Consider the following 8,402-nt stretch of genomic DNA (forward strand, 5'->3'; position numbering starts at 1 on the left):
TTGTAGGAGAATTCTGCGTATGGTAGGCAGTCTTCCCATTTGGATCCGTATTCTAGCACACAGGCTCTCAACATATCTTCCAGTATCTGGTTGACTCTCTCGGTCTGTCCGTCAGTCTGTGGGTGATAAGCTGTGCTGAAATTCAGACGGGTTCCTAGTCCTTCATGCACTTTCTGCCAGAATCTTGAGGTGAATTGAGATCCTCTATCTGACACAATTGACTTAGGTGTTCCGTGCAGGCTGACTATTCTGGATATGTATAACTCTGCGAGCTTTGGGCCTTGGTATGTGGTCTTGACGGGGATGAAATGTGCAACTTTGGTCAACCTATCGATGACTACCCAAATGGAGTCATTCCCTCGGCTAGATTTGGGCAATCCTGTGATAAAGTCCATACCGACAGAATCCCATTTCCATTCAGGAATATGTAAGGGTTGCAACAGTCCTGCGGGGCGTTGATGTTCTGCCTTGACTCGTTGATAGATATCACACTTGGCGATGTAGCTTCCTATCTCTCGCTTCATTCCGTGCCACCAGAATTGTTCCTTCAGGTCTTGGTACATCTTGGTTCCTCCGGGATGAATGGAATATAGTGTATCATGAGCTTCCTTCAGAATGACTTGCTTCAACTCTGAATCTGACGGTACACACAGGCGTTCGTTGTACCAAAGAACTCCTTCTTCATCTACGGTGAATCCTGGTGCCTTTCCTGCGGCTATCTGGTTCTTGATTCCGTCAATGCTGGCATTTCCCTTCTGGGCTTCTTTTATCTGGCTCATCAAGGTGGGTTGGAGCTCAATGCTGGCGAGGAATCCTTCGCTCACTAGCTCTAGTCTGAACTGTTCAAACTCTTGATACAGGCTTGGTTGCTCTATTGCGATCATGGAGTTCAACTGACACGGCAGTCTGCTCAAAGCATCCGCTACCACATTGGCCTTGCCGGGGTGGTAGTGAATTTCCATGTCGTAATCTTTGATTAATTCAATCCATCTGCGCTTTCTCATGTTTAGCTCCTTCTGGGTGAAAATGTACTTCAGGCTCTTGTGATCTGAATATATCTCGCATCGATTACCCATGAGGTAATGACGCCAAACCTTCAGGGCTAAAACTATGGCGGCTAACTCCAAGTCATGAGTTGGATAGTTCTGTTCATGTTGCTTCAGTTGCCTTGATAGGTAAGATATCACCTTGCCTCCTTGCATCAACACACATCCAAGACCAGTCTTGGATGCATCACAATAGACATCGAATGGCTTGGTGACATCAGGCATGATCAATATTGGGGCTGTGGTTAATCTGAGCTTGAGTAGCTGAAAGCTTTCTTCACATTTGTCATTCCAGTCAAACTTCCTGTCCTTCTTCAGCAGTTGAGTCATTGGTCTTGCGATGCTTGAAAAACCTTCTACGAATCGGCGGTAATATCCCGCTAATCCCAGAAATGCTCGGACTTCAGTCTGGGTGGTTGGGGCTTTCCATTCCTCAACGGTTTTGATTTTTGCGGGATCTACAGCAATTCCTCCTGCAGACAAGATGTGTCCCAGGAATCCTACTTCCTTCAGCCAAAACTCACATTTGCTAAACTTGGCGTACAACTTGTGCTGCCTCAAGGTTTCTAGGACCACTTCCAAATGTTGCTCATGTTCTTCTTCTGATTTGGAGTAGATAAGGATGTCATCGATGAAAACAACGACAAACATATCCAGGAATTCCATAAAGATCTTATTCATGAGATTCATGAAGTAAGCAGGGGCATTGGTCAGTCCAAAGGACATGACATTGTATTCATACAGTCCATATCTGGTGGTAAAGGCAGTCTTGGGAATATCTGTTGCTCGGATCTTCAGTTGATGGTAACCTGTCCTTAGATCAATCTTCGAGAATACTTGGGCACCGGTTAGCTGGTCAAACAGGTCTTCTATCTTCGGCAAGGGATATTTGTTCTTGATGGTGACATCGTTAAGCTTACGATAATCCGTAACCAAACGAGTAGCACCGTCCTTTTTATCCACAAACAAAACTGGTGATCTCCAAGGCGACGCACTTGGTCGAATTGGACCCTTGTATAGCATATCATCCAGTTGCTTCTTCAGTTCCACTAACTCTGCGGGGTTCATGCTATAGGCTCTCTGGGCTATAGGTCCTGTTCCAGGGATTAACTTGATGATAAACTCGATATCCCTATCCGGGGGCATACCGGGTAGATCATCCGGAAACACATCAGGGTATCGACGAACGACCCTGATTTGATCCAGAGTTGGCTTGGCTACACTTTGGTTGCAGGTGAAATTTCTGGGTAGCTTTTCAGACATGTGTTCTATTATTATTCCGGTGCTACTAGTCATGGTGATGGCCTTCTTGGCGCAGTCTATCAATCCATGATGTTTCGCCATCCAATCCATACCCAGGACTACTTCCAATCCTTTTGTTCCCAGAACAATCAAGTTTGCATAAAAGTCTATTTCATGAATTCTGATGGGTACATCTTTGCAAAATTTTCTAGCTTTAGTTGTTGATCCAGGTATTTGAACTATCATGACATGTTTCGAGCTGATTGGTTGAATCTTACTAGTGCACACAAAATCCTCTGTAACGAACGAATGCGATGCTCCAGAATCAAACAACACTCTTGCTGGTATTGAGTTAACAGAGAACATACCCAGCACCACGTCAGGTGCTTCCTGGGCTTCCTCGGCGTTCATGTGGTAGAGGCGACCTCTGCGGTTGTTCGGGTTGTTGGGGGCGAACTTCTTGCCGGTGGAGACACGGCGTTGCTGCTGAGCTGGTGGTGCGGGGTTGCCTGCGAGCTTGGCGAGCCTCTTGGGACACTCATTGGAGTAATGTCCCACTACACCACACTCATAGTAAGTGATGGTGGTCTTGTCCTGCTTGTTCGCGACGGGGATTGCATTGCTCCCGGTCCTTGGTGCGGTGTTGGTGTTGTTGTTGCTGTTGTTGTTGTTGGGGGCTCTCGGCGGAGCGCGGTTGTAGTTGTTGTTGTTGTAGTTGCTGTTGTTGTTGTTGTTGTAGTGGCCTCCTGGCCTCGAGTTTCCTCCACTCCGGTTCTGATAACCGGGGCGCGAGTTCTGCATCGGTGGCTTGTTGTTTCTCGGAGTGAAACCTCCGCTTGAGCTAGGGCGATACTTCTGGGGGTGGCTTGATCCACTTTGATTCATCATGCGACGCTTGCGATTCTCGCTGGCTTGGTGCAGTTTGCCCTCCATTTGGATGGCGGAGTCAACAAGGGCTTCGAGGTCGGCGAAGGGGATGTTGATCAACACAGTCTGCATCTCATCATGCAGTCCGTTCAGGAACCTTTCCTTCCTCTTCTCAGTAGTGTCGGTCTCATCCGGGGCGTACCTTGACAGTGTGAGAAACTTGTCGCGGTATTCCACCACGGACATCCGGCCTTGCTTCAATTCACGGAATTCATCCCTCATCTTCTTTATCAGACCCGGGGGCACATGGTACTTGCTGAACTTGAGCTTGAAATCAGTCCAAGTCATAAACTGTCCCGCGTTCATGGCACGGGTGCTTGTCCACCAAGCTCTTGCTGGTCCTGCTAAGTAGTGCGTGGCAAACAACACTTTCTCATTCTCTTCAACTCCAGCTACTTCTAGATTGTTCTCCATAGTTTGGAGCCAATCATCTGCATCAAGTGGTTCCTCAGTCTTGCTGAAAACTGGCGGGTTGGTATTCTGGAAGTTCTTGAGCTTTGATCCTGGATGATCATGATGGCCTTGATTGTTGTTGGCAAGCTGTTGAAGTGCTGCAAGGTTGGCTTGTCTTTCAGCTCTTTCGGCTTCTCTACCTTCCAGCATAGTTTGCAACATCTGCATCATTGCTTCTTGAGTCGCGTTGCGAACCGGAGGGGCCATCTGAGCATTGAGATAGATCATGAGATAAGAGGGAAATTCTCTATGGCTTGTTTTGTGTTTTTAGTTCAAAAAGTTTAAAACTTGAAGTCTTTTCATGATAGCACAAACATACATTCATTCATGACAAACAACACACATTACAAGCTAACACACTAAGGTTTTTAAGAACCCTTCTTCTCCAAGCTACGATACATGGGGCGGGATACAACTCACACCTACGATAGTGCACAAGTGAACTACTCCTCATCCTCATCTACATCTATGGCGACATGGTCATCTTCTCCAGCGTCGAGGAACTCGTAGTCTTCCTCCTCGGTGTTCTCATCCTCCTCGAAGTCGTCGTCGTCACTCAGGAAGGCACTTCCTCCCTGAATGTCATCTCCATCTTCCTCCATCTTCTTCATCTGTTCCTCCTGGTCCTTGACAGTGGCCTCAAGCGCAGCTATCTTTGCGCGGAGGCGGGTGATGGTAGCATCCTTCTTTGCCCGCTGCTGGCGGAGAGTCTTGCGGTCGTTGTTGAGGAGCTTGATGGCTTCACCTTGCTCGATGATGTGGGTGTGAGTCTGGTTGGCGTACTCACGCGCGTGGTCGAGGTCCTGCTGAGTGTGGTACAGGATGAAGTCCAGGTGCTCCACATGGTGCTTCAGCTCCGGGTGGGGTGACATGTCCATGGGCTCTCCAGCAGAGTTACGCCTCGCGAGGTGAGAGAAGCGAGGGCTCCTGAGTGCCTCCCCGCTCATCCCGCACAAGCGTGCGAGTGCCTCCTGAAGGGCGCGGGCGAGTCCGTCCAGCCAGTTGCTCTCCCTGAAGGAGAAGATGATCCTCTCAGAAGTGGGAGTCTCCATCTTGCCCCTCAAGTCAGCGGTGATGATCCACTGCAACTCGCCTCCTGGCTGGTCATTGACCTGCACTCCATGGAACTCCGGGTGCGGGCGACCAAGGTGGTCGGAAAGGGCGTTGAGGTCGTGCTCAAAGACCAAGCTTCCCCCGTTCCCGAGCTGGTAAAACTTCGTGTTCATGGGCTCCATCTGAAAGTGAAGGATTAAGTTAGAGAGGTGAACAAGTGTGGCAAAATTTTAGTTATATTTCTAAGGAAGAGCATGACTTCTTATTTTTCCAAAGAACTCAAGAGAAGACTGATGGCGTGTAACTCACATGTTCGTTGGGAACCCCAAGAGGAAGGTATGATGCGCACAGCAGCAAGTTTTCCCTCAGAAAGAAACCAAGGTTTATCGAACCAGGAGGAGCCAAGAAGCACGTTGAAGGTTGATGGCGGCGGGATGTAGTGCGGCGCAACACCAGGGATTCCGGCGCCAACGTGGAACCTGCACAACACAACCAAAGTACTTTGCCCCAACGAAACAGTGAGGTTGTCAATCTCACCGGCTTGCTGTAACAAAGGATTAACCGTATTGTGTGGAAGATGATTGTTTGCAGAAAACAGTAGAACAAGTATTGTAGTAGATTGTATTTCAGTAAAGAGAATTGGACCGGGGTCCACAGTTCACTAGAGGTGTCTCTCCCATAAGACGAACAGCATGTTGGGTGAACAAATTACAGTTGGGCAATTGACAAATAAAGAGGGCATGACCATGCACATACATATCATGATGAGTATAGTGAGATTTAATTGGGCATTACGACAAAGTACATAGACCGCCATCCAACTGCATCTATGCCTAAAAAGTCCACCTTCAAAGTTATCATCCGAACCCCTCCGGTATTAAGTTGCAAAGCAACAGACAATTGCATTAACTATGGTGCGTAATCTACTCAACAACTATATCCTTAGACATAGCATCAATGTTTAAACCCTAGTGGCAACAGCACAACACAACCTAAGAACTTTCTCATCACGTCCCGGTGTCAATGCAGGCATGAACCCACTATCGAGCATAAGTACTCCCTCTTGGAGTTACAAGCATCTACTTGGCCAGAGCATCTACTAGTAACGGAAAGCATGCAAGATCATAAATAACACGTAGATATAACTTTGATAATCAACATAACAAGTATTCTCTATTCATCGGATCCCAACAAACGCAACATATAGAATTACAGATAGATGATCTTGATCATGTTAGGCAGCTCACAAGATCCGACAATGATAGCACAATGGGGAGAAGACAACCATCTAGCTACTGCTATGGACCCATAGTCCAGGGGTAGACTACTCACACATCACACCGGAGGCGACCATGGCGGCGTAGAGTCCTCCGGGAGATGATTCCCCTCTCCGGCAGGGTGCCGGAGGCGATCTCCTGGATCCCCCGAGATGGGATCGGCGTTGGCGGCGTCTCGGAAGGTTTTCCGTATCGTGGCTCTCGGTGCGGGGGTTTCGTCACGGAGGCTTTAAGTAGGCGGAAGGGCAAGTCAAGAGGCGGCACGGGGGCCCACACCATAGGCCGGCGCGGCCGGGGTGGGGCCGCGCCGCCCTAGGGTTTGGCCACCCCGTGGCCCCTCTTCGTCTCGTCTTCGGACTTACGGAAGCTTCGTGGAAAAATAGGCCCCTGGGCTTTGATTTCGTCCAATTCCGAGAATATTTCCTTACTAGGATTTCTGAAACCAAAAACAGCAGAAAAACAAAGAATCGGCACTTCGGCATCTTGTTAATAGGTTAGTTCCAAAATGCACGAATATGACATAAAGTGTGCATAAAACATGTAGATAACATCAATAATGTGGCATGGAACATAAGAAATTATCGATACGTCGGAGACGTATCAGCATCCCCAAGCTTAGTTCTGCTCGTCCCGAGCAGGTAAAACGATAACACGAGATAATTTCGGAGTGACATGCCATCATAATCTTGATCATACTATTTGTAAAGCATATGTAGTGAATGCAGCGATCAAAACAATGTATATGACATGAGTAAACAAGTGAATCATAAAGCAAAGACTTTTCATGAATAGCACTTCAAGACAAGCATCAATAAGTCTTGCATAAGAGTTAACTCATAAAGCAATAATTCAAAGTAAAGGCATTGAAGCAACACAAAAGAAGATTAAGTTTCAGCGGTTGCTTTCAACTTGTAACATGTATATCTCATGGATATTGTCAACATAGAGTAATATAATAAGTGCAATAAGCAAGTATGTAGGAATCAATGCACAGTTCACACAAGTGTTTGCTTCTTGAGGTGGAGAGAAATAGGTGAACTGACTCAACATTGAAAGTAAAAGAATGATCCTCCATAGAGGAAAAGCATCGATTGCTATATTTGTGCTAGAGCTTTGATTTTGAAAACATGAAACAATTTTGTCAACGGTAGTAATAAAGCATATGCATCATGTAAATTATATCTTATAAGTTGCAAGCCTCATGCATAGTGTACTAATAGTGCCCGCACCTTGTCCTAATTAGCTTGGACTACCGGATCATCACAATGCACTGTTTTTACCAAGTGTCACAAAGGGGTACCTCTATGCCGCCTGTACAAAGGTCTAAGGAGAAAGCTCGCATTGGATTTCTCGCTATTGATTATTCTTCAACTTAGACATCCATACCGGGACAACATAGACAACAGATAATGGACTCCTCTTTTATGAATAAGCATGTAACAACAATTAATAATTTTCTCATTTGAGATTTGAGGATATATGTCCAAAACTGAAACTTCCACCATGGATCATGGCTTTAGTTAGCGGCCCAATGTTCTTCTCTAACATATGCATGCTTAACCATAAGGTGGTAGATCTCTCTTACTTCAGACAAGACGGACATGCATAGCAACTCACATGAAATTCAACAATGAATAGTTGATGGTGTCCACAGTGAACATGGTTATCGCACAACAAGCAACTTAATAAGAGATAAAGTGCATAATTACATATTCAATACCACAATAGTTTTTAAGCTATTTGTCCCATGAGCTATATATTGCAAAGGTGAATGATGGAATTTTAAAGGTAGCACTCAAGCAATTTACTTTGGAATGGCGGAAAATACCATGTAGTGGGTAGGTATGGTGGACACAAATGGCATAGTGGTTGGCTCAAGTATTTTGGATGCATGAGAAGTATTCCCTCTCGATACAAGGTTTAGGCTAGCAAGGCTTATTTGAAACAAACACAAGGATGAACCGGTGCAGCAAAACTCACATAAAAGACATATTGAAAACATTATAAGACTCTACACCGTCTTCCTTGTTGTTCAAACTCAATACTAGAAATTATCTAGACCTTAGAGAAACCAAATATGCAAACCAAATTTTAGCATGCTCTATGTATTTCTTCATTAATGGGTGCAAAGCATATGATGCAAGAGCTTAATCATGAGCACAACAATTGCCAAGTATCACATTACCCAAGACATTTATAGCAATTACTACATGTATCATTTTCCAATTCCAACCATATAACAATTTAACGAAGGAGAAACTTCGCCATGAATACTATGAGTAGAAACCAAGGACATACTTGTCCATATGCTACAGCGGAGCGTGTCTCTCTCCCATAAAGTGAATGCTAGGATCCATTTTATTCAAACAAAACAAAAAACAAAAACAAACCGACGCTCCAAGCA

The sequence above is a fragment of the Lolium perenne genome, chromosome 4, assembly GCF_019359855.2.
Source record: "Lolium perenne isolate Kyuss_39 chromosome 4, Kyuss_2.0, whole genome shotgun sequence".
NCBI classification, from domain to species: Eukaryota; Viridiplantae; Streptophyta; class Magnoliopsida; order Poales; family Poaceae; genus Lolium; species Lolium perenne.